The 26,909-nt window shown below is 48.6% G+C and overlaps 1 protein-coding gene across 1 annotated transcript in view; it reads left to right on the top strand.

Annotated features, from left to right (window-relative positions):
• Positions 1-26,909, top strand: part of LARP1 (La ribonucleoprotein 1, translational regulator) — a 58,349-nt gene that overhangs the window by 6,040 nt on the left and 25,400 nt on the right.

The raw sequence follows: 26,909 nt of genomic DNA, 5'->3' as shown, positions 1-26,909 counted from the left end.
AATAGGCTATAAGAAGAAATTTTGGTGACAGTTGAGGATAACTGATCAGTTTAGATTATATTAAGGAATTATTTGTCAAGGGTGATAATGACATTATGGTTGTTTTTTGTTTGTTTTAAACTCCATAGCTGGTTATATTGTGCACCTCTGGCAAAGAACTGTTAGGTTAGCCTTGATAAACGAAGGCTTGAAGCTCTTTTCCTGTATTTCAAATCACTGTCTTTTGTGAAGAAAGCACACAATTAGGACACTCTTTGAAGGGGAGAAGGGAAGGAGGCCTTCCCCAGGAACCTTCAGCTGCCTGCCCCCTGTTCTGGGCAGGGAGTTTGAGTTTTAACCTAACCGGGAAGAGTGCCTGTTAGGGAGGGAGAGGTGCTTTGGAGGTGGATCTAGGCCCTTGGCAGGTAGGGGGTAGTCTCAGCAGTCCTGAGCTCTGAACCTCCCAGGGCTGGGGGGCGGAGTGAAGGGGGGATTCTCTTGGCTGACCCAGCCCCTGTCTGCAGTGGGATCTAGGCTAGAGTAAGTATTTTAGAGTTGTTACTCAACACTCTTTCCCTCTCTTTGGGAGTCTGTCAGGGAGAGGAGGCGGAGCAGTGGACCTGAAACCACAAAAACCTCTTTAACTTGTAGAGCTTGGCAGATGGGAGTGCCCCTGTTTGCAAAATCCCAGTCAACCTGAAAGGGGGTAATTAGGGTGTTGGGGCGTCCAGAGGGCTCACAAACCTCCCTGGCTGGTCCAGAGTGATCTAAGGGAGTGGCCAGGAGAGAGGACAGTTTTACTTGCTGGGGGTTTGTGAAAGAAAATAAGTTTTGATAACTGGCTAATGAAAGCACGGGAAACAGCGAGGTGAAGGGGCAAAGGGGTAGGTGATGGGATTTAAATCAGAACATGCTGGTTTTCTTGTTCCCAGAATGGGACTAACCCCTATGCTGAGGTTGTTTTGAGGATCAAATGGATACCTCGTTATGGGGTAGCCCAGTTCATGACTTAAAATGCCCCACACAGATAGATGTAAGTGGTTTAGATTCCAGAAGATGCATGCCAAAGCCAGGTTCAGTTGACCCTTGAACAACACGAGTGCATGGGTCCACTCGTGTGGATTGTTTTCCATAAATACTTCAGTCCTATACTCTCCACTGTTGGTCGAGTCCACGCTCGTGCAGAACCGCAGATAGGGAGGAACAGCAGATAGCCCACACAACCTATAAAGGTACACGTGGATTTTCCACTGAGCTGGGGGTTGGTGCCCTAACCCCACATTATTGAGGGTCAACTGTATATGTCGTTTGAGGTAATTACCCATTCTGAGGGGTTATCCATGCATTCCCTAAGTGAGGATGGATAATCTGGAGTTAACTTCATTGTCAAGCAGTACTATGTAATAGTTACCAGGGCCAACTGGCCAATTTTTTGTGGCAGATAGCCTACGGTATCTCCATGAGGGACTTCCCAGAATCAGAGGGACAGTCTTCCCCCCCACCCCCCGGTACGCGGACCTCTCACCGCTGTGGCCTCTCCCGTTGCGGAGCACAGGCTCTGGACGCGCAGGCTCAGCGGCCATGGCTCACGGGCCCAGCCGCTCTGCGGCACGTGGGATCCTCCCGGACCGGGGCACGAACCCGTGTCCCCTGCATCAGCAGGCAGACGCCCAACCACTGCGCCACCAGAGAAGCCCATGAGGGACAGTCTTGATATGGCACTTTTCCTTTGCGCCTTTGGACTGGCAAAGCCGGTGTGGAAGGTGAGGTATGTGGGCTGAGGTATGTGGGCTTTTATGATGAATTTTGTAAAGCCAGCCACATAAATCTGACATACAGTGAGGAGCTTTACCACCTCAATTTGAGGTATTATTGGTAAACCCAGATGGCCCCTCCATCGGAGGCCTGTGTACGGGGTACTTTGTAATAACCCTCCAAGCTTGTTGTGGTAACCACCTTCCCGTCTGAACATACATTCCAGCAACTCCAGGTAGCCTTTTCTTTCCTTCCTTTAAAATGAAGTTCTAGGGCTTCCCTGGTGGCGCAGTGGTTGAGAATCCACCTGCCGATGCAGGGGACGCGGGTTCGTGCCCCGGTCTGGGAGGGTCCCACGTGCCGCCGCAGAGCTGCTGGGCCCGTGAGCCATGGCCACTGAGCCTGCGTGTTCGGAGCCTGTGCTCCGTAACGGGAGAGGCCACAACAGTGAGGCCCGTGTACCGAAAAAAAAAAAAAATGAAGTTCTAAGCTTTTCAGAGGAACTGAATTCAGTCCCACAGTTAACAGGAGCCATCTGGATGCATGGTCCACCTGAACTCTGGTTTTTGCTCTCCTTTCCACATACCCTAGCTTATTGAAGCTCCTGATAACCCCACTATAAGTAATAGTGATATTGCAATTTTCCTGTGTAACCTGCTCAGCAGGTGCTCTTTTTATCCCCACTTCACAGATGAGGAAAGTGAGACTCAGGAGAGATTAATAAGCAGCTCTGTCCTTCTAATTGCTCAGACTAAAAACCTTGGGGTCATTCTTGGCACCTCTATTTCTCTGTCGCCTTACATCTAATTTACCAGTACATCCTTTTGGATCCGAAAAACTGTGACCAAAGCTAAGTGCTTTCTTTTTACCACCTCCTTGGCTGCCATCCTGGTCCACATACCATTACTACTCAGCTAGAAGGTTGCAGGAACCTCTGAACTGGTCTCCTGTCACTCCTGCTTAAAGTCCTCTCATGGCTTTTATAGCGGAGTAAAATTCAGAGTCCTTAGAGTTTCTTGATCTGGCTCCCCAGACGTCCCCTTGACCTGACCCTCAGCTCTGAGTTCATCTTTTACCACTTTCCCCTTCCATCACCACCGGTCCTTGCTTTTCCTGGAGCATGTTGTGTACCCTCCTGCTTCAGGGCTTTTGTTCTGTGATGCTCTTCCCCTGATAGCCGCATGGGCCACACCCTCACTTTCTTCAGGTTCCTGTTCCATTCATTGAGATGGAGAGGCCTTCCCAGACCACCCTATATTAAATAGCAAGCCTGCACCCCATATTGTCTATCCCCATCCCTTTACCCTGCTTCATTTTTCTTCTTAGCTTTTATCACCATTGGATGAGGGTCTTTGGTGTTTGACCACTGCTTTATCCCCAGCACCTAAGCATGCCTGGCACATAGTAGGCAGCTCGGTGAACATTTAATGAATGAATGAATGAATCTCGTACTTTTAACAGCATCATTCACATTTTGAATCTGGCATAGAGGAATACCACAGTGAATAATAAAAATGTGTTGACAAAGAACACACACACTCACAATCCATAATGGAAAGTGCCGTGTAAGAAAGCTGTGGGGGGCTTCCCTTGTGGCGCAGTGGTTGAGAGTCCGCCTGCCGATGCAGGGGACGCGGGTTCGTGCCCCGGTCTGGGAGGGTCCCACGTGCCACGGAGCGGCTGGGCCCGTGAGCCATGGCTACTGAGCCTGCGCGTCCGGAGCCTGTGCTCCTCAATGGGAGAGGCCACAATGGTGAGAGGCCCGTGAACCGCAAAAAAAAAAAAAAAAAAGCTGTGGGATTCTTTGGGAGTGCAGCAGGGAGCACCCGGTTCAGTCTAGGTCAGAGAAGTCTTTCTGGAGGAAGCAGTGGCTAACCTGAAATGGGAAGGACAGGTAGGACTTATCTGAGAAAAGGCCTGGAAAGAGAGCTGTCTTGGTTGAGGAAAGGCCATGATGTTCAGAGAACTGAGTAACTCCCTGTGGCTGTAGTATAAATTCTCATTTTAACTGGAAGGCAGTAGGGAGCTTTTGAAGATTTTAAGTGAGGGAGTGGCATAGTCAGATTTTTGCTTTTGAAAGATTGCTTTTGCCACGTGGAAGAACCTCTTAGGTTAAGAATAGATGATTTGGGGTTTCCTGTCTGATCTTTTGGGGCAAGGTTCCTGGATTACAAAGGGAGCAGACTTCTGAGTCATTCCTGAAGTGTATGTCTAGGACAGTTATCAGCTGTCATCCTTCAGGGGTAGGGAGCAGCTCCAGTGTATGGGATTTCTCTGACCTTTCAGAAGGCCAGATTATCTGGAATGCGTTTCAGTTCCTGGGAGAATCACAATTGCTGATGGACTGGCCTAGGTTGAGTCCATGCTTAAGCCAAGAGCCCCAGCCTGCTTGCGCTGCTGCAGCCGTTTAGGTGGAAAGAGGAGGCGGCCCTGGTAGGGGGGCAGGCTTCCATATGGGAATCCCCACCTCCACCAGGGAAAGCACCCATGTGGTGGGACTTCTAGGTCCACATCTAGGCTGCCTGCCACCAGCCTCTCTGCAGCTTGGCTCTGTGGGCTTTTCCAGAGATAGCTACATGCACAAGGTTTCCTTCCCATCAGAGCTACCTCCCTTCAGCTGAATTCAACCATTTTTACACCTGTGCTAACAGTGGGTTTGCATTTGCCCATAGATGGGCTGCTGTAGTGAGTTCCTGAGAATACTGGGCTTTAGAGAGCCATGCTTACCCTGACCAATGCCCATTTATCAACTCTGTTCCCATTGCTGTGCCCTCAGGGGCTTGGATTTCCTTTCTCTCCTTTCAGAGGAGGAGTATTTAGAGCTGCAAGGGACCCCAGAGGTCATTGAACCTAAACCATTGATTTACAAGTTAGGTACTTCAGGCCCAGAAAGGAAAAAGAGTTGCTCAAGATCACAGTCAGTTCAAAGCAAGGCTGAGACTGGAACCCATGTCTCTTGGGTCTACTCCGATTTTGTTTTCACTCCTCTGGAGGAAGAAATAGCATTGGGTGGTAGAATGTCGACTTTGGAGTTAGTCATCCAGTTTGAGTTAACCCAGCCACCTACCAAGTGAGTGCCCTTGGGAAGGTTGGTAACTTCTGGGCTTCAGTTAAATGGAGTTATATCTGGAGTACCCACGACGCAGGATCACTGAATGTGAGCTATGGGAAGGTGAGCGCTCAGCCAGAGCCTGGCAAATAATTGTAAGTGTTGGTGGTTCTTCTTTCGAGGTCTTGAATTTGACCCAGGTCTTCAATTTGCTAATAGAGCTCAAGTGCTAAAGCCAGGCTTCCTCTGTCTTCCTGGGTCCTCTCTGCCCCTTATCCCTGTTGTTTGGTCCTGAGCATACACAGGAAAGCCGCCCATGTCACTTAAGAGCCAGTTCTTCCCACCCTGCCCTAGGCTGTTACACAACTCCATAGTGAAGGGGAATTTAAGGAATCACTGGGGCTATAATCCTGCATGAGAAGCCCATGTTGTGGCACTTGGGAGTGCCCTAGTGGTAGAATGTCTGTGAGAGACCAGCTCAGGTGCTTTTTAAAAAAATTTTATTTTATTTATTTATTTTTGTCTGCGTTGGGTCTTCTTTGCTGCGTGCGGGCTTTCTCTAATTGTGGCGAGCGGGGGATACTCTTTGTTACGGTGCACAGGCTTCTCATTGCAGTGGCTTCTCTCGTTGTGGAGCACGGCTCTAGGCGTGCGGGCTTCAGTAGTTGTGGCACGCGGACTCAGTAGTTGTGGCTCGCGGGCTCTAGAGCGCAGACTCAGTAGTTGTGGCGCACGGGCTTAGTTGCTCCACGGCATGTGGGATCTTTCCGGACCAGGGCTTGAACCCATGTCTCCTTCATTGGCAGGCGGATTCCTAACCACTGCGCCACCAGGGAAGGGAAGCCCCTCAGGTGCTTTGAAGTGAAACCTTCCTGCTCCATGTTTGGTATCTTTCTGCAGCTTTGGGTTTGCTTGGGGGAGTGGAGGTCTGTGCTTTTCTTGTTCTTTATATATCTTTACAGTGATACAAGAGAGGCCAATTATCTGGATGGAATAGCCTAGTTTAGGTTTTGTCCAAAGTGGAGCCGAGTGTAGGGGTGGAGTTTGGACATGGTTGGATGTGGGAGGCTGGATGCTGCTTCTAGGAGTTTGGGAGGGAGACAGGAAATCAGGTGGCGGCTCACTGGGATGCATGCACCTTACTGTGAAGAGGGAGGGGATGGTTGAATAAACTAGGATAATTTTTCCAGAGAATCAAAGCTTGGGGTGGGTGGAAATGCCGGTTGTTCTGAACTACAGCATTTGAACAGATCTGCTTCAAGTGGCCCTACAGGTAAAGCTCTGATGGCCGGTGGGAGGTGGAGGGTCAGTAGGTTTTGGCTCTGGTCAAGTAGTAATTTTCAGTAGTGGCCCCGACAGATTCAGCTGCCGCAGGAGGTACTGGGTTCCTTGACGTGTAGTATTTAAAGAGTTTGGGTGGCAGTTTCCTGTAGGGCTCTGCAGCTGTAAATTTGCAAAGTACTTTCCTAGATTTGTTCATTCCGAAATTTTTGAGTACTTGTTACGTATCAGGCTCCAGAATTCAGGGGTAAATAAGATACAAAAGCCATGATGGGGCTTTTGTCCTGAAAGGTAGAAGTTACAACTGGGTATCCACTCCCTTTACTGCCTCAATTCCAGTTGAGCCTGCTGACAGCATTTGATTACCCTTCATTTAAAAACAGTTGAAAGTAATCATCTGTGTTTTAAAATCAAGAGAATGTGTCTGGAAACCTGGAGATTTGCAGCTTCTCTTTTAAAAGCCAGACTCTGAATATACCAAAAAAATAATAATAATGAATTGTACACTTTAAATGGGTCAATAGCATGGTATGTGAATAGTATCAGTAAAGCTGTTATGAAAAAAAATACGAAGACCTGGCCACACTGAGCCTCTGTTCCTTTATGACTACTATCCAGTGTCAGGATCTAGCTCCCTTTAGACGAGAATGCCTGCGTTGGGCCTGTGGGCTCAGTCTTGGTGTGTTTTATCATACAAAGGAGAGAGGACAGCAGTCTGTCCAGCCCACAAGCTGAGAGCATCCTTATTTGAGAAGAATTTGAGAGGAAAGGGTGGGGAAAACTTTAACGCCAAGGGCAGGAATTGCATGCAGTCCCTGGAGGGGGTCTCTGTACCCACCTCTCTGAGCGAGAGCGGATGTGATGGGGAGACAGGACACCACTGGGCATTGTGGCCTGAGGCCCCAGAGCAGCAGTAAAAAGCTGTCTGAATGCTAAGGCGTGAGGTAGCGGTTATGTTAGGCCCCAGTGAGACTTCACTCCCCTCCCTGCATCTGTGAAATGGGTGTGACATCCTTGATAGCTATCTCTAAGGCCCTCTCTAGCTCAAACACCCTTCAGGTATGAGAGCAGCTAAGGCAGATGTTACTGTGTTTCGTGTGGAAAGGGGAAAGATGCTGGCTAGAGGCCTTGTGCATCATGATCCTGCTCTTTGGGCAATGGAACTAAGGCTCATTGGAGCACTGAATTCTCTCTGGGGCAACAGACACTGGAAAGAGGCTTCTCCATGGGTGTTAGCTCTAGGACAGAGAACTCTGGGAAGGAGAATTTGGGACCAGCCTTCTAGTCCCAGATGTTCGGCTCAATTGCTCAGACACCTTGGGTGACTGACTGAACCTCTTTGGACTTCTTTCCCTTTTCTGTAAATGAAAGTGTTCAAGCCAGAAGACCTTTCAAGGTCGAGGATTAAGTTCTATGTATCAAATCAGAGGTCAAGACTAGTTTGAGAAAGATTTTATCTAATGGGGATTGCTTTTCCCCACCTGATTGGACCAGCTTTATTTTATTTTATTTTATTTTTTTGTATGCGGGCCTCACACTGTTGTGGTCTCTCCCGTTGCAGAGCGCAGGCTCAGTGGCCATGGCTCACAGGCCCAGCTGCTCCGCGGCATGTGGGATCTTCCCAGACCGGGGCACGAACCCGTGTCCCCTGCATTGGCAGGCAGACTCTCAACCACTGCGCCACCAGGGAAGCCCTGGACCAGCTTTAGAGTGTCATCCCTAAGAGGTTGGCCAAGGCTATGCGATTCTTCTACCTAGGCATGGGGCATTCTGCCCTAGGCTTCTGGGAAGTTCTGGGCCAAGGTGAGCTGCCCCAGAAAGTTGTTGAGTGCCCCCAGCAGTGTGCAAAAAATGGTGGCTCATTCCTTGGCAGGAATGTTGTTGAGGAGGTTCTGTACTTGGTTAGTTTGGGCAGTTGCTGAGAACCCCTTTCTGGCCCTGAGATTTAGAACCTAGGACTGGTGGAGGCCAGGGTCAAAGTATCAACTAGTTCAGTGAGAGGGAAAGCCAGCCCATCTCGAGAGATTGTCTTTTTTTTTTTTTAAGAGGTTTATTTGAGCCAAACTGAGCACTATAGCCCAGGACTATTTCATTTAGAGTCACTGTTTTTGGTGGGGGTGGGGTGAGGGGGTTGGCCACGCAGTATGGAGGATCTTAGTTGCCTGACCAGGGATTGAACATGTTCTCCCTACAGTGGAAGCGGGGAGTCCTAACCATTGGACTGCGAGGGAATTCCCCTAGAGAGATTGTCTTGAGTATTCAGAGTCCTCAGGCTTATCTAGAGAAGCACCAGGGCTTGAGCCTAACCTTTGTTTGCCTGGAAGGAACTAACTTGGCTGCCACCAAAGTGAAAATCATTCATTTAACACATTTATTTCAGTAACCTACTAAGTGTTAGACCATGGGAATACTGATGGAGATAAGTCATAAGGGGCCTACCCTCATAGTTTACATTCTAGCGGGGTGACAACGTAAACCAGCAAGGTAGTTCTGGTTATCTATTGCTGCCTAACAAATCACCCCCAAAACAGCCTGGATCCTGGTGCACATGTGACCTTTTGTGCGCCCTCCAAGAGTAGAGTTTCTATTTCCCCCAGCCCTGAGGAATCCTGAGATCAAACCCCGCTGGCCTTCAAAGCCATATTCGCTGGGGGCTCCTCCCGTTGCCTGACTCCCAGGCTGCAAAGCCTGACTTGGGGTTCAGGACTTTCACTCTTACAGCAGAACTCCTGTGGTATAATTGCTTTCCAGTTTATGAGTCACCCACCTGGCAGGTATGGGATTTGATTGTATCGTGATTGTGCCCCTCCTACCATCTCGTTGTGGCTTCTTTGTCTTTGGATGTAGGGTATCTTTTTTGGTAAGTTCCAGCTTGTTTTTTGTTTGTTTGTTTGTTTGTTTTTGGTCTTTTTTGTCAATGGTAGTTCAGCAGTTAGTTGTGATTTTGGTGTTTGCTAAGACTGAAGATTAACTAGCCTGTCACAGATCTTTTATTTCTTTGCTGGTTGTTGGGCTGTACCCTGCAGGCCTTCAGGGCCTCTGTTGCCCAGCTTCAAGACTGAAGAAAGATCCCAGAGTCAGCAAGAGTCATCAGTGGTTTAATGGATGGGGAGCTTACATGTCTGAAGCAAGGTCCTGGAGCGATACCCCACCATGTATGGTGGATGGGGGGCAGGACACATGGCCATCTTCACTGGGGGGTTGCAGGGCAGGGAAAGGGAGGCTACTAGTTATATCAAAAACAGCCCTTTTATTCACTGATTTATGGGACAGGATTTGGACAGGTCTCAGCCAGGTGATTCCTTCTTTTCTTTGTGGTAGTGATAGAGGTGGCAGGCAGGTCCTGGTCTACATACAGGGCCCACCACAGCTTCACTCATGTGTTTGGAACCTTGACAGGAGTGGCTGGGTTCAGCTAGAACTGGAGTGCCTTCAGGTGCCCTCTCCAGCATGGTGATTTCAGAGTAGTAGGACTTACAACATAGTGGCTTGGGGCTCCCGGAGAGCTGTTCCAAGAGACAGGAAGTAGGTGTGGTCAGTATTCTAAGGTCCTGGGCCTGAGCACTGGTACAATATCACTTTTGGCGTGTTATGTTGGTAGAGGTCACAGATCCTGCTGAGAATGAAGGGGAGGGGACATGGGCCCTGCTTTTCAATGGGAGGAATGTTGGTTTGCCACCATCTGTAGTACTACTTGGCAGTTTCTGATAGTGGTGAGTGCTGTGAAAGAAACAAACTAATAGAGAAGTGTTGGGGGTTGTGTGAGTGAGGGTAGCTTCAATCAGGGTGTCAGGGAATACCTCTGAGGGTGAGCCAAGATGGCGTTGATAAGGAGCCTGCTGATGAGCACTCTAGCCTGGAGGAACAGCAGGTACCAGGTGGTGATGAATTTAGAGTTCTCCAAGCAACCGACACAAGAGGCTTTTGGAGGCCAGCTTAGGGAGTTTGGCTGCTGTTCTCAAAGCAGGGAAGGAGGTGACATGATCCGGCTTCTGGTTTAGGCTTTGTCCATTCTGTGGAGAGTAGACTGGGGTCGGGGCGGCAAGAGGCCCGGTTAGTTGCAGGGATGCCCCTCGGAGACTTCAGCAGGCATCCAGGAAAGAGATGGAAAGGAACAGATGATGGCATAGTGACTTGGGCCATCCAACTAAGTGCCCTGTCCTGTCCCCCCTCCTCCAGACTAGGCCACTTAAAGAGGACGTTTTCTGACTGCTATTTCTTACTTCCTCCTCTCTTCTCATACTGTCCAGAAGTCAGATCAGTTGTATTGTGTCCATTAATCAGAAGGGTGGCCTGAGGCAGGCAGGTATATCCCCCTGGATCTGGGTCTCTTAGCCCCAGAGCCAGGAGGAGTATGAGTGTTTTCTCTGCTTCCCCTGGCCTCTCCCCGGTTCCATGCTCCGGGGTGGAGGTGGAGGGAGCATGTGGGTGAACAGCATGGCGTCAGGCACAGGGGAGGACTGGAGATAGGGAATGAGCCCGACATGGGCTCTCTTGGTCACAGTTTTCCATTCCTGACTTCTTAGTGGAAACTTTCAGGTAAGAACTTCAGGGTGGGGTCAGAGCAAGCTGCCAGAGCTGGAAGTCTGGAGATCCATGTTCTGATTTCAGCCCCGCTCTCACATTTCTCCTGGCTGGACATTGATTTCTCACGACTTGTATGAAGGGATTGGATCCCATGCTCATGAGTGCATTGCTCATCCATTGCTGATGTGCCTTTATCTTGTCCCTGGGCTTAGCCAGGTGTCCTAGAACCTGCCTCATGGGTAACTTGCCTTGTTGAAGACAGATGCCCCAGGGAGCCATGCCAGACTGCCTGAAAGCTTACACGTCTCCCGTGATTAACAAACTTCTGAGCCATCACACACATCTTGTTCATGATCTTGGTTCATTTTCACATCCCTGTGGGATCCAGCTGCTACAGTCAAGATCCTCATTTTACAGACCAGAAAACAGGAGTTCAGAGAGGTTCAGTAATTTGCTCAAGGCTGCATAGTAGTTTGTTAGCAGCTGGGATTCCAGCTCACGGCAGACTGACTTACCGTCTGGCTTTGCATTCTCCCAGACCACAGAAGTATACGTATCTCACCTGAAAAACTTTCTGGGGGAGAGAGAACCCACACAAATCTTCAGACAGCAGGAATCTTGTGTGGGCCCCAGTGTCCCAGCCTCGAGGTCCCAGCTCTGCCTGCCCTGGCCACCCTCAGTGAGTATGAGCCAGGCCCTGGAACTTCTGATCCTGCTGGGGAGCCCTGGCCCCTCTTCCCTCAGAGATGTTCCTCTTCAGCTCTGTCAGGCCACGTGCAGCCTGCTTGAGAGAGCCCTGCTGACCTTGTGGTTTCTCGGGCATGGCCTCTGGGCCAGTGGGAGGGTGGGCGCTGCTCGCTATTGGCATTGGGAGGCTCTCTGGCTCTGGGTTGTCAAAGTAGATGGAAAATACTCTTATGTGTTGGATCTTATTTATTTATTTATTTATTTGCTTACTTACTTGCTTATTGGCTGCGTTGGGTCTCAGTTGCTCTAGGGCTCTGCATTGCAGTGTGCGGGCTCAGTAGTTGCAGTGTGCGGGCTTAGTTGCCCTGTGGCATGTGGGATCTTAGTTCCCTGACCAGGGATCAAACCTGCGTCCCTTGCATTGGAAGGCGGATTCTTAACCACTGGACCCACGAGGTAAGTCCTTGTGTTCGGTCTTTTAACTTATTTCGAAGGGGAAATCTTTTCAGCTTATTCAAGCAGCACCAGTTCATTGTAGAAAAAATATCCAAATGTGTTTTAGCAAAGAGAAAACAAATCCCTTCATAATCTGTTCCACCAGCCACCAGAAATACTGCTAAGCAACCATATCCTTTTAGATCAGTGCTGCCTAATAGAAATACATTGCAAGCCGTGTATACAATTAAAAATTTTCTAGTAACCATATTTTTAAGAAATAAAGACAGGTGAAATCAACTTAAATAATATAACCCAGGATAATCACAATATTATCATTTCAGCATATAGTCAGCATATAAAAAATTATTGTTTCTACTAAGTCTTTGAAATCTGGTATGTCTTCTACACTTAAAGTACTTCTTTGTGAGTCACACACACAGACACATACGTATGTATATTTTGTATATATACACACACCTTAAAAAAAGGTGGGGATCATGATATTTTGTGAACCAAATTTTTTCCCCCATTTAAAAACAGGGTTTCAAAGTCGCTTATAACCCTCAAAGCAGCCTTGGTAAGGAAGGTTACATTTTCCTGGTGAGAAAGGTTAAGGAGCTGGCCAGTACTACATTGCTGCCTGGCAGACGTGCACACCCGCTCTCTACCCGAGGCCCCTGCTCCTCCACTGCACCCTGCAGGCACCTGGAGTTGATCTGAGACCACTGAGCCCGGCCAGAATTCACACGTACCCTGTGCACATGTGCATGCATACCACCCTTTTGCTGAGGGAAGCAGGCCCATGCAGGGGAAGCTACTGACCGAGGCTGTTGTACAGGGGTGCATTGTTTAAAATACAGGCATGTTTTTATGTATGTATATCCGATGCCCAATTCAGTGCTCTTTCCATCACTCTTGGCTGGTTTGCAAGAGCTTACTGTTTGGGTTTGCGACTAGCCAAAGTACAAAGGGGAAACCCGGGAGGGGTGGGCAGAGCCCTCCACTTGGGTTTGTCCTGGGGTACCCCCAAAGGCCACAGCACATCCCTAGTGGAAGCTGGCCAGCAATGGAAAAAAGACCAGCAGGGCCAGAGTGAGTGCAGAAAGGAACATGGGTTGGACTGGGTGAGGTCAGGACTTAGAAATCTCTAAATAATTGATTAGTTTGTCAAACAGTGCTGTCCCCCTAGTGCAGGGACACATGCTTCACACCAGGCGGCTTTTGTGGCAAGAACCTCATTTCTTAGCAGGTCTGAGGTTTGTAGGAGCCTGGTGTCATTTTTGTCCTTCTTTCCCCACACCCAAATCTTTGCCTCAGTTTTTCAGCCTATAGAATGGGGCTGCGTTCTAGGCAAATCACTAGCCTGCTGCTGGCCACCCCCTGCCCCTTCATAGGAGGGCTGGGTTGAGCAGCAGACCTTGGATTGGGCCTCAAGTAAGGTGATCAGATTCCTGATGACTGAGGTTTTGAAGACTGGGTGGATCCAGGGAATCCAGCCTTTCTCCCCCATCACTGTAGCATCCAGCTGCCCTGAGCCAAGTCTCCACAGGCTGGGAGGGGCCTGTTTCAGGTACCAAGGAGGCAGCTGGTTTGTACTCCTGGGAGCTCTATTGCACTAAGGTGGGACACTGCCCAAGGTGGCCTTCCAGAGCTGAGGATTCTAAGCTGCCATCCTTTGATTACTCCTGGGGTCTAGTCTTACTCATCAAGTCCTTAGATTGGAAGGGTTGGTACTGCCTGTACTGCCTTTGGGATAGCCCTTAAGACTTTACAGAACACTTCTTGTGTTTTGTTTTTTTGTTTTTTGTTTTTTGGTTTTGGTGGTATGTGGGCCTCTCCCATTGCAGATCACAGGCTCTGGACACACAGGCCCAGCCGCTCTGCGGCATGTGGGATCTTCCCAGACGGGGGCACGAACGCGGGTCCCCTGCATCGGCAGGCAGGCGGATTCTCAACCACTGCACCACCAGAACACTTCTTTATTCTTATCTCACAGTGCCCTTGAGGTGGGTGGTAATCGGCCCCCTTTTATGGAGAAATTCCTTCTCCATAGGCTCATGGAGATTAAGGGACTGCCCAGGGTCAGAGTTAAAAACTGGTAGAGCCAGTCCCCCTCCCCAACCCCCACCCCTTTAAAGCACAACTAATACGGAAGAAATTAAGGAGAGTAAAAGAAGATAAGCATCAGTCTTCCTTTCTTACTTTTTTTTTTTTGATGTGGACCTTTTTTAAAATTTATTTTATTTATTTATTTTTGGCTGCGTTGGGTCTTTGTTGCTGCGCGTGGGCGTTCTCTAGTTGCAGTGAGTGGGGGCTACTCTTCATTGAGGTGCGTAGCGGTGGCTTCTCTTGTTGCGGTGCTCGAGCTTCAGTAGTTGTGGCACGCGGGTTCAATAGTTGGTGGCTCGCAGGCTCTAGAGCACAGGCTCAGTAGTTGTGGCGCACAGGCTTAGTTGCTCCGCGGCATGTGGGATTTTTTAAAGTCTTTATTGCATTTATTACAATATTGCTTCTGTTTTATGTTTTGGTTTTTTTATTCCCGAGGCATGTGGGATCTTAGTTCCCTGACCAGGGCTCGAACCTGCACCCCCTTCATTGGAAGGCAAAGTCTTGATTACCAGGGAAATCCCAAGCATCAGCCTTTCTATTAAGATATTGCAAGGGAGAGAGACACTTAGCACAGTGACAGATCATACTGAAGGGCTCAACAGTAGCTGCATAATCATTTGTTTAGAAAGATACTTGACTTGATCAAGGAGCTGTGGGGATAGCAGTTTGTCTGCTGAGCGGGAGGTTCTCTTGGGGAAAGGAGTGTGAGGGCAGTGGCAGCCTGGGGATGCCAGACTCCTGGCTGAGAATGGAGAGGTTGGCTGCTAAAGTTCTCCATTGGCTGCAGCTGGGCTTGCAGTTGCTCTGGGATGGTCTCTGCCATTCCAGGTCTTCCCTGTCCCAGCCCCTGGCTTGCATCCTCACTACCATTGCCCCTCTGAGGTGGCAGCTTTTTGCAGATCCTAGAGTTGAGGAAGGCCAGAGTCCAAAGGGACTTTTGGAAGCCATCTGGTCACTTCTCATTTTGCAGAAAGGTGATGTCATCTGTTAGCCAAAGTCTCCCGGGTGGCACCAAAGGAGTCAGGATGCCCATGCTAGTTCTGTCTTCCTTCTGCCTTGTTTCTTCAAGGATAGAGAAATGGTAGGCCCTTTGAATGGTTGGTGCTGTAGGAGTGAAGATTAGAAGAGGACTAGGTCTGGCAGCACGTGCCCCAAGGTGACCCGGTGCAGATGCTGTGACTCCTGTTCCTCCAGACACAAGCTTTCACCTTTCTTCCCTCCCCTACACTGGGCCAGCGGTTGACACACCCTGAGCAGGCCAGGGAAGGCCTGCCCAAATGGAGGAGGTATTGCTCAGAAATGCTCTCAATTTCCCAGTAACAGCAGCACCTGCCCCTTTCCACTCTACCTTACTGATGAGCTCTTCAAGATAGAGCATAAAGAGTGTAAAGCATGGTTCTAGGAGGGGTGAGGAACACTCAAACTGCCAGGATCAAGTAACTAATAGGCTCACCAATGAGTGAGATGGGGTGGAAAAATTTGTCAATGGCCTTAATCAGAGATATGTATAAACTTCCAAATAATAGCTAACAAGTAATGAGTACTTCCTGTATGCTTTCCCAAGCGCTTTACAAATATCAACTCATTTAATCTGCAGAATCCCAGTAGGTTAGAAACTCTATTCCCATTTACAGAAGTCTAGAGTCGCTGAGGTAGGATTGGCAGAACCGGGACTCCGGAGCCCAGGCTCTTTCTTAACCATTGCACTGCCCTGCTGCTGGTAGTGAAGTGGGGTGATCCAGGCTGACCTTGGGGAAGTAGCAGCCAGGTGAGCTTTCCACAGAGGCACCCATTCCGTAATTCTCACTTGTGTTTCTGCAGTTTGTTCTTCCTGAGCCTTGCCTTAATCTCTCTGGGAGAGGCCAGGCCTAAGGGTTGCAGGTCTTACCTGGGGGTGAGGACAGAGTGGTCCCTGGAGGGAAAGTGCATTGAATCCACCACCACCCATGTCAGCTCTCATGTCAGTCATTAGTTTCATGGGCTCGACCCTTGGCAATCTTACCCATTTCTGTATCTACAATACATAGTATGGGCTAAATGGTTGTTGAGATGAAGGGCATTTTTCAGTTGTTACCAAACTGGTATTATAAATATGTTTGTGACTGCTGTCCCTTCTTATGCTCACAAAAGACATTGCTAATTGATCACAGGCTTTTCCTGAGCCTGTTTACTGAGGATCCTCAGTACAGCATCCCAGGCAGTTGAGATCAACCAATTACAGGTGGAGTTAAGATTAAGACTTTATATAAACTAAGCCCTCAGAGGATAGGGACTGTCTTGTTTACCATTACTTCCCCAGTGCCTGGCACACAAAATCCCTCATGTCAGTGGTGACACTTCATGTTAAGAGTGGCAGGAGCCTGGGGCTGGCTGGCATCTTCAAAAACAAGTTTATTTTCTTGGGACAAGCCAGGAAGCTCACTGTGTCTCAGTTCTGTCTTATTGTGTGATATGGGGACAACCATGTCCACCCTTCCTAACCTCAGACCGAAATTGTGAGATTTAGATGCAATGATGGTTGAGGTGGACCTTATGAGCTGATTAGCCCTGGTCACCAACGATAAGGAAGGGTAATTTATCTGAATAGCTGGTTTATGCTCTCTTCAGCTCTCCCCCGTGCCCTGGTGCAGAGCCTACGTAAAATCTCTGCTTTTCTACCCCCCTTTCTCCCACCTGTCTGTCCTTTGTCCTTTGGGGGCTCTGCAGTTTCTTGCATCCTCTCCTTTCTGATCTGCTGGAGGGGGCAAAATTCTCCTGGGCTTGGTGCAGCCAGAGCTCAGGCCTTTGGTTTGCAGGCAACCCTAGAGCGTTGCCTTCGTAATAAATAGTGCTTTGATTCCTGGCTGTGCTTTGCTCCTGTCCCTTATGCTGAGTGGCATTATCCTTGCCTGGCAGGTGAGCTAATAGGCTCAGAGAAGTGGATTCTGGTGCTGATGGCCTCAGTCCCTTGTAGGGTCAGCTTGAGCTGGAGCCCTTTAGGACCTCAAGAACCTAGTGTCGTCTCCTGCCGTGCTGAGAGGCCTAGGGTAGCCTGAACTTTCAGGTCCTTGAGGTCAACTACCTTCTCACTGTGTGACCTTTGGCTAGCCACCTAGCCTCTGAGTCTCCTCTAAAACTGGGATAGCTCCACCCTTGCGAGGATTAGAAAATGCACAAAAGGCCTGCAGCAGGAGGCCTGAGGTAAATGCTTAGTAAGTGGTAGCCATTATTATTTAACAGATCCAGACCTCAGGGCCTTGGGTGCGCAAACAACTATGTGTAGGGGAAGAGTGGAAGCTGTTTGGTTGTAAGGAGGAGGCAGACAGGTCCCTTCAGAGCCTTCATTCTTCTGGCACAGCCATAGTCGGGGAGCTCACTGTAAAACTCAACCTCAAGCTCAGCCCAGACTGAGCTCATGTCTGTCAAGACACTCTGCTTGTGGCTTCTTGGCCTGACCAATCTTTGTTCTTTTATTTATTTATTTATTTATTTATTTATTTTGCGGTACGTGCTCACTGTTGTGGCCTCTCCCGTTGTGGAGCACAGGCTCCGGACGCGCAGGTTCAGCGGCCATGGCTCAAGGGCCCAGCCGCTCCGCGGCATGTGGGATCTTCCCGGACCGGAGCACGAACCCATGTCCCCTGCATCGGCAGGCGGACTCTCAACCACTGCGCCACCAGGGAAGCCCTGACCAATCTTTGTTCTTGATGCTGGAGATTGGATGGTGGTGAGTTCCTCATACATCCCTCCTCAGGCTGCTGTCTGTGTGTGTAATTAAAACACACTCCCTTCCTGCTCTTGTGAGCCGGTTAATTCCTGTCTGTACTTCCTGTCCGTAAATATGAGACCTTGGACTGGGGCTTGGAGACCAGGGGGTCCCCTTCTGCCGGTCTCACTCATTGGCAGCTCAGTTCTCCAACATTAATTGGCACCAGCATTGCACAGGAAACTTGTTAAAAAATGCAGATGCTCATGCTCTGCCCCTCTTGGCAAACTGCTTTCTGGAGCTTGGGAGAAGGCAGGAATCTGCATTTAACCAAGGTCCCCCACCCGCACCTCCTCTGGTGTTCTTAGATTGTGGAAGTGGTGTTGCCAGTCTGCTAGCTTACTGGTCCCAGTTTCCACAGGCATGAGGTGAGGGGTTTCCATGCAGCCTTCTGCCCAGGGACTCAGCTGAGTGGGAGGTATAGTGGGAAGGGGGCTTGGGTTCCATTTCCACCAGAATAGTTCTACAATTTATTTTTCTTTTCAAGAAAGTATTATTTAATACAAAAATGTAAAATAAAAAGGGAAACGTTGAAACAAGGACCCATGTACCCATTACCAGTTCTTAAGAAGCACAGCCCTGATTTTAAAATACTAATTGGGTAGATCAGTTTACCAAGGCAAAAGAAATAAAGCAAAAATAAACAAATGGGACCTAATCAAACTTAAAAGCTTTTTGCACAGCAGAAGGAATCATAAAATGAAAAGACAACCTATGGAATGGGAGAAAATATTTGCAAACAATGCAACTGACAAGGGATTAATTTCTAAAATGTACAAACAGCTCATACAGCTCAATATCAGAAAAGAAACAACCCAATCAAAAAAAATGGCACAACACCTAAATAGGCATTTCTCCAAAGAAGACATACAGATGGCCAATAAGCACATGAAAAGATACTCAACATCACTTATTGTTAGAGAAATGCAAATCATAACCACAGTGAGGTATCACCTCACGCGGGTTAGAATGACCGTCATCAGAAAGTCTACAAATAAATGCTAGAGAGGGTATGGAGAAAAAGGAACCCTCCTACACTGTTGGTGGGAATGTAAACTGGTGTATTAGCCACTATAGGAAAACAGTATGGAGGTTCCTTAAAAAACTAAAAACGGAGCTACCAAATGATTCAGCAATCCTACTCCTGGGTATATAGACAAAACTATAATTCGAAAAGATACATGCACCCCAGTGTTCATAGCAGCACCATTTACAACCAGCCAAGACATGGAAACAACCTGTCCATCCACAGATGAATGGATAAAGAAGATGTGGGATATATATACAATGGAATATTACTCAGCTATTAAAAAAAGAAGAAATACTGCATTTTGCAGCAACATGAATAGACCTAGAGATTATCATACTAAAGTGGCGTAAGTCAGAGAAAGACAAATATTACATGATACCATTTATATGTGGAATCTAAAAAATAATACAAATGAACTTATTTACAGAACAGAAACAGACTCACCAATATAGAAAACAAACTTAGGGGGAAGGGGAGGGATGAAGAAGGAGTATAAAATCAACGGATGCACAATACTATACATAAAATAGATAAACAACTAGGATTTCCTGTATAGTATAGCACAGGGCACTATATTCAATTTCTTATAATAACCTATAATGAAAAATAATTTGAAATATATATATATATATATATATATATAACTGAATCATTTTGCTATAACCTAAAACTAACAATATTGTAAATCAACTATGCTTCCATAAAAAATTTTAAAAATACTAAATGCGGTATTGTGGTTCTGAGTAACCCCTATCAGAATTAGCAGGTGAAACTCATTTGGTCTATCAAGATAACTGCAAGTGTGTCCAGAGAAAACCTCCCTTAGAATTACTAAGCAGATTCCTGGCTCCACCGTTCCTGAGCAAGAATCTCTGGAGGGTGGGACCCAGGAATCTGCATTTTGACAAGCTTCTCAGAAGATAATTTTTTTGCATCCTGAAATCTTAGGGCCCAAGTCCTTTTTAGCAGTAGTTTTAGAGGTAGCTTGTACCCCTGGAAAGCTGGTTTCATCTAAGGTTGTGGTTAGGGTGATCAGTGAGTGTGAGGGTAGAATTAAAGGGCGCTAGGACTAAAGATGACAAGATCCCCACACCCCAAGAACAGACCTCTGAGTAGAGAAACTGAAGGCACCCCGAGGGGAATTCTTCCAAGCTCCAATAGCAAGGGCTGTAGTGCCGGCACCAGGACTGGCGTCAGTCTCCCGGCTACTAGCTCTGGACAGTAGCCCCATGCTCTGGACACTGACTCACTGTCATGGATCATGGGGCAATGGTCCTTCCCTCCTACTGTGGCCAGATTGAGCAATTAAGAATATACCATGCCCAGTTAAATTTGATTTTCAGATAAGCAGCAAATAATTTTTTTAGTATAAGGTGTCCCAAATATTACGTGGGAGATAATCTAAAAAATTAGTGTTGTTTATCTGAAATTCGCTAAATCTGGCAACTATAATCCTTCTTAAAAAATTTTTTAAAGCACCTGACAGATTCAAGAATTGATTCAAGAGATTTTAAAAAAATAACTGTAATGCATTTATGGTAGTTTTCTGTGTAACTCTGCCCATATTTAAGCTGTTAAACAATCCTGTTAGCTAGCAGCCACCCTGAACCCCTATCATAGTTTCAGAAAATGAGAGGTTAAGTCTTGCTCTAGGATCTTACATGCAGGGTGCCTTTCTGCCTCCTGATGAACCTGCTTGCTTGCTTGGCTTTCATTCCTCTGTGGCCCTGTTAATGCCTATCGAGTTACAAGCTGCATGAGGAGTTGGTCAGATAAGACCATCTCCCCTGGTCTTATGAGTTACTTATTTGATGGCAGCTGGTTGTTAGAGCATTCTCATGTGGACTCCAGAGTCTGTGCTGTTAACAGCTGCTCTGTCTTGCCTCTTAGCACAACAGCCTAATTGGGGTGGGGTGGGGAGGGGGGGTGGTAGTGTAGGGGTCACATCCCCTTTACATTTGCTGAAGGGGGAGGGAGTGAAATAGGGCACCAGTGAGCAAGGGCGGGGAGTCTGCTGGTGGGGCAGCTTGTCTCCATATCCATGGCGTCCCACGGCTCTTCTCTTACCCAGTTGGAGTATAATAAGTAGCACTGAAGGGGCCTCCAAGACTTGGCCAAACTCAGCAGCAGGGACATGGGGAGCAAGGCCAATCTGGCTGAACTGGATTGGGGGAACTAGTCTTTACCCAAGAACTCCAATTCCCCATGTGCTTCTGGGACACTTGGCAAGTCTCTCCCATTTCTGCTGGAGTTTTCCCTGTTACCACGTGTCCCCAGCCTGCAGGGCTGGAGTTGTTAGGACCCGGTCATTTGAGAGAGCAGGAAACTGAGGGTTAGTGAGGGTACCCAACCTGTCACACTGGATAGATGGTTGGTTAGGACCTCTAGAGCCTGCCTCCCCCACGTCTTCCAGATGGAGCCAAGAGCCTTCCCTGGAGAAGTGCGAAGAAGTTAAGTCGCTGGTGGAAGTGGGGCCCCGCTCGCAGATCCACTTCAGCCAGAGCACCCCTCCTTTTCTGTTTTGTGTCCCAGCTCCACGTGAGAAGTCGTTCTTAAAAATGGAGACTTTCTGGGACTCTGTTATAGGCACCATCACTGGTTGTGGGGTGTGGTACTTGGAATGCTTGGGTCCCTGAGGCCCTGCCCTCCAGCCTGTGAGTGTGTGTAGTTGGGCATATTTTGTTGAGTGCGAAAATTGGCTTCCTGACCTGTGGGAAAAGCTCTGGATCACTAGGCAGAAACTCGATGTTCAGTGTCAGCTCCACAACAATTCACTGGTCACTTTGGGCACAGCCTGGTCCCTCCTGGGCCTCAGTTTTCCTATCTGTACAATGGCATGAGTTCTCAGGTCCCTTCCAGCCTCTTCACTCCAATAACAGGGATAATCCAAAGTAATTTCTTGGAGATTCAGAAGCCTTATGCAGCAGAGAATGCCTTAGACTTAGGACAGTAAAAATGAGTTTGCATTACCTAAGGTGTGGTGGGTGACCACAGGGACAAGGGAAAACCAGCTTTGATGTCAGCAGCCTCCCACAGAAGGAGAGTGGAGTCAGTGGGGCAGCAGAGCATTGCAGCCTGCCTGAGGATTGGCTCTGAAATCCAGGGCCCAGCTGCTGGGTGATTAGCCTGCTCCTCAGGCAGGGCTTAGGAGAGCATGCAGGAGCCCACAAGCTGGATATGGCTTGAAGAAGGGTTTTGTTTTTTAACGTGAATTCATTAACAGTATTTAGAAAGCAGAGAATTTCCCTCCCGTATCAAATTTATTTTTCTACCTTTCTTGAAAGCTCGGAACAAGCTCTGGCAACATAAGCTTGTGTTCATGGGTGGCATTGCGACTGCTCTTGAGTGGGTGCTGCCCTCTTAGCTGGTGTCTGTGCTTCCCAGCTTGCCATGCCAGCCAGCCAGCCAGCCTTGTGATTTATGGTGTAGCCCGGGGCCTGGCAGCTTAAGTCTGGGACCTCTGGGGAGTTCCTGTGCTGTTTCGTTTGCTGCACACTCTGTTCTGTTTTCCACAGCTGACGTCTGGTGTTTGGGTTGAAGCACACTGATTCCAACTTGAAGAACAGGGCATAAGTCTAGACTCCAAAGGGGTTGCAGTTGCCAGGCTGCAGAGCTGTGCTGTTCAGACATAATGCAAAGGGGTAATTAACCTCTTTTCCCAGAAAAGAACACTCTGGAAAGTCCTTCAAGAAGCACCCATCCTGATGTAAATTTCTTAATTCAGCAAATATTTACTGTGGACCAGCCATGTGTACAGGCTGCAGTCCTGGGTTCCAGTGGCCAATGAGAAATGCAGAAAAGATCCCTGCCCTTGTGGAACTCCCAGTCATTGTCCACACATCTAGCATGTTGCCGGCTGGTGAAGCCCAAGGTAGAGTCAGGCTGTACCTGGGTTTCAATCCATCTCTGCTACCTGCTAGGCAGGTGGGCTCTCTGAGCCTCAATTTCCCCATCTGTAAACTGGGAGTCTTCATCATCTTACCTGCCTCCTAGCTCCTAGTGTGGTTGTGAAAAATAACTGAGCTACTGCATGTGAAGAACTTCGGCATTTTGCATGGATAGTGTGTGGACTCAGCAATTGTTTAGTGGGGTTGAGATACACAAAAATGGAACCATTTCAGGGGCTAATGAGTACTCTGAAGATCCCACATGATAGACTGAATTAGAACTTGATCCAGAGTTGCTAGTTGGGCAATTAGGGAAGGCCTTGAGAAGAATTTATGCTGAGATCTGTGTGTCACACAAAATAACATTGTGTGACCCTGGGCAAGTCTCTTCCATCAATTTCATTTTCCGAACAACTGGAATGTCTTTCTGAAACAATTCTGTGAAATTACACATAGCAAGTTAAACCAGTTTTTGACACCTAGTCAGTACCCAGTAAAAGGTGGTTATTACGATTACCATTCTAACTAGAACCAAATCTGCTCTTCGGAAAGGTTGGGTTAGGGAGCTGGTGCTCGGAGGCCAGAGGCTTCACTGCCTGCTGATATATTTCAGCTGTGATGATGATTAGTTACTTAGCTTTGGGGTAGGACTTCAGGTACCAGTAGTGGAAGTGACCACGGCCACCCCAGGAAAGCAGAGTCCGTGTCTGGGCAAGGAGAGTCACTGCAGGCTATAGATAGTTGACTGGGGCCCGAGCCTGAGCTGGGCTGGGCCAGGTGGTATCATGTGACCAGAGCCCGCTGCCCCTGCCCCTCCTGCCAGGCCAAGGGGCGCAGACTCTTCAAAAGCTTCCTTTGAGCGGAGCCTCAAGGTGATCAGACCTTCCGAAGGTTTCTTCTCTCTGTCCACTCCTTTCCATAAGGACACCCTTCAGCCCCCTCCCGTGTTTCATCTGCAGGTCTGGGGGAACTTGGGTGGGAAGGCTGGATAGAGAGAGGCTTCTGAGAGGTGGTAGCAGCGGTAGGAATCAGTGAAGAAGGTGAGGATGGTTAACACAGCATTTTTTTTTTTTTTTATTCTGTAAAAGAGTGTTCCTGCCGGGGGGTGGGGGTGTGACGTTGGGATCAGTGAGGTTGGGATGAAAAGACTGGGGTCCCTAAACTCCTCCTCTGTGACTCCACCACACCCCCAGGCTGGATGACAGCTGAAAATACATCACGCTTTTCTGACTCTGTCCCCAGGCTGGCCTGGGAGGGACGGGCACAGGTGGGTGATGTAATCTAGACTCCTACTGGCCTCACTCCCTGCCCTTAAATGGTGTCTCTGCCTTCCACAGTGAGGGTCCTGGGCTGTAGCTCAGGCAGTGGTGGGGGCAGAATCCATGTCAGCTGGCTTACCCCAGCCCCCGCCCCCCGTCCTCACTGGGGCAGATGCTGAAGTGGAGGGACTGGGAAGCGGGCCTGGAAGCAATGCCTCTTTCCTCACAGGACTGGGGTGTGCCACATGTGGGGCTTCCTCTGGGCCTGCTTGGTGGCAATTTCCCTTGCCTGTCTCTGGGTGCAGGAGAGGGGATTGATCGTCAGGTTGGCAGTGTCCAGTCCTAGGAGTGTCGCTTGCCTTGCTCTGTGACCTTAGGTTTCCCTGCAGTGGGCCTTGGTTTTCTCCAGTGTGTAGAATGATACCCTGCAGCCCAGCCATTGAGGGCCTGCCCTACTGGCCGTGATGAGGAAGTAATTTGGACCGTCCTCCAAGTGGCTGAGAGCACAGGATTTAGAGTCCGATTGCTTAGCTTCAAATCCTGTTCTGTTGCTTGCTAGCTGTGATCTTGGTACATAACCTTGCCACCATGTACCTTGGTTTTCTCATTTGTAAAATGAGACCAATTAGAGAAACTAACTCAGCATTAGAACAGTGCCTGGCATCTAGTAAGTGCTCACTCCGTTAATATCATGACCGTGGCTTGTTGCTAGCATCTCTTCTGCTTTCATGAGAAGTCTCATTGGTTGAGATCTTTCCTTTTCTTCCCTCTACCTCTAGATGTGAATTCCCTTTGTTCAGTTGAGGAAGGTGAGGGAGGCCCCTGGAAGGGTGGTGTAGGTAGTGTCTCCAAGGTTATATAACTGGTGAGTATTGGAGTCTGGACTAGGACCCAAGACTGATTTCAGGTGATCAGTTGCCTCTGGAGTCAAGGCAGGCCTGGGGCGTGGGTTCCCCTGGGATCCAGCAGTGCCTAAGATACTTGTTTCTCTGCCGGGGGGGGGAAGGCTCCGGCTGAGGGTTGAGGCCATAGACTCAGGAACTAGCACTTGGAAAGCAAAGCTTCTTTTCTTCTCTAGTGTGAAATCCTAGAGATGATGGGTGTTTGAACTCTCCGTTCATTAAACAAACGTCAGCTGTGTTGCCAGGCCCTGAGCTAGACTCTGGGATCACTGCTATGAAAGCACCCTGGTACCTGCTCTTAAGGAGTGGGGTGGGCTGAATGGTACATAAGTAACCAGACAAAGCAGTGAGAGCGCAGAGCCAGGGCACTTCGCCTAGGATCTGGTTGGACTCCTCCGTGGACGTCGACCTAATGACCAGGTATATGGCAGCAGGTGGGTATGAACTCCAGTAATGCAGCCCCTAAGCCCCTACAAATTACTTTGTTATCCAAGGTAGAAGTTCTTTGCAATCAGGGTAAATTCAATCTTTCTTAGGTACTTTGCTCACCTCTAGGAGATGATGCCAGGCCCACAATAAATATTTGGCCTTCGCCTATTCTCCTGGCACTAAGGCCTGAAATCTAGTAGTTCCCTCTGGCCAGCCCCATCCTGCAGGCCTTTTCCCATCTTACCCAGCCCCATCACTTCACCTACACTCATCCCTGTTTCACTTCCAGCTTTTCCTTTCCTCTTACCAGTTCTTTTTACCACAACCCAATGAGTTTGACTCACCCATGTGCCTTCTCCCCCTAAACCTCCCCTAGTTTCCCACTCCTTAGACCTCCTAGATCTGGCTCTTCTAGGTAGCTTTTTTCCCAAAAGATCAGCAGCTTTAGGATCTTTCTGGAACAAGCAATATAGAAAATATAGTTGACCTTTGAACAACACAGATTTGAACTGTGTGGGTCCACTTATATGTGGTTTTTTTCAATAGTAAAAGCAGCACCACATGATGTGCGATTGGATTTTTCGACTGTGTCGGGGGTGGGTGCCCCTAACCCCTGTGTTGTCATGTTCCCCTGGTCAGCTTGGGATTGTGGGGGAGTAGGGAATCAGTGGGCTCTTTCCGTGGCAGTAGGGCTCTCCCATTAATTGGAGACTGAACGTTTAGTACTTCACCATGTCCCTTTGTGATCTTGGTGAACAGAATGTCAGGCAGGGTGATTACAGGATCTGACTCCTCCCAATTTTGAAAGAGTTTTTATTAGAGGAAATAGACAGTGACCTGAAAAACTTTGCTTTAAACCTTTTCCAGTAGTTTTCAGGAACACCTTGCCCTCTGACTGATCCCCCTTTCCACCTTTGTGTTGATGAAGTTGATGTTGCAGGCCTTTTGGCGTTGCTCTTGTTCTGGTAGCATGCAGGCAATGCTGTCGGAGTGTGGAGGCTGGGTCCCTGGAGAAGTGACTGCTGCCACAGCTCGTGTGTAGCCGAGGGAGGTGATCTTCTCGTGGCTGCCCCTGCTTGTCCTAGTCAGGGAACTAGGTGGTATTAGCCTTTTCTGAGCCAAACCAGAATTAGCAAGAAAATCAGTGTGGAGTAAGTAGTTCCCTGGGCCTAAGGGCTTCATCCTCTTGGGACTGAGAGGGGTTTTCTGGTTCTCCACTGCCCAGCACTGGGAATGGGGGGTGCTGTGGGTTGGGTTACAGAGTCCCAGCTCTCCTGTGGCATGTGGGGTGTCTTGAGGGGGCAGTGGCTCCGGTATGGGGTGGAAGCCAAGAATGCAGTGGCCTCACAGTTAGGAGTCAGGCAAGGACTCTCTCTACTCATTAAGGGAATACGCATCTGATCAAGGCGTAGTACATTCCTTTTGAGACCAGCCGGACAAATTTCTCTGCTCACGGACTGGGGGCAGCTCCTGACCCCTGGCATGGCTGGCCAACAATGGAGGCAAAGTGACGGGCGAGCAGTGGGTGAGCAGAGCCCCAGGATATGTATCTTTTCCCATGGATCTCTGGGGGAGGAAGGGTTCAGAAACACTTGGTCTTCAGAACCAAGCTGGAAAAATAAGTGTAGGTGTAGGAAGGATCAGACCTATTAGAGCCACTGCCTTAAAAAATTTTTTTTTTCTTTTTAAAAAGCCCCTGGACTTCTCTGGCAGTCCAGTGGTTAAGACTCCGCACTTCCACTATAGGCGGTGTGGGTTTGATCCCTGGCTGGAGAACTAAGATTCTGCGTGCTATGCGGTGCAGCCAAAAAAATAAAAAATAAAAAAATCGT

Source organism: Kogia breviceps, chromosome 4 (assembly GCF_026419965.1).
Source record: "Kogia breviceps isolate mKogBre1 chromosome 4, mKogBre1 haplotype 1, whole genome shotgun sequence".
Classification (NCBI taxonomy): domain Eukaryota; kingdom Metazoa; phylum Chordata; class Mammalia; order Artiodactyla; family Physeteridae; genus Kogia; species Kogia breviceps.
Note: the sequence above shows the minus strand (reverse complement) of the source record. Positions and strands in the feature narration are given on the sequence as shown.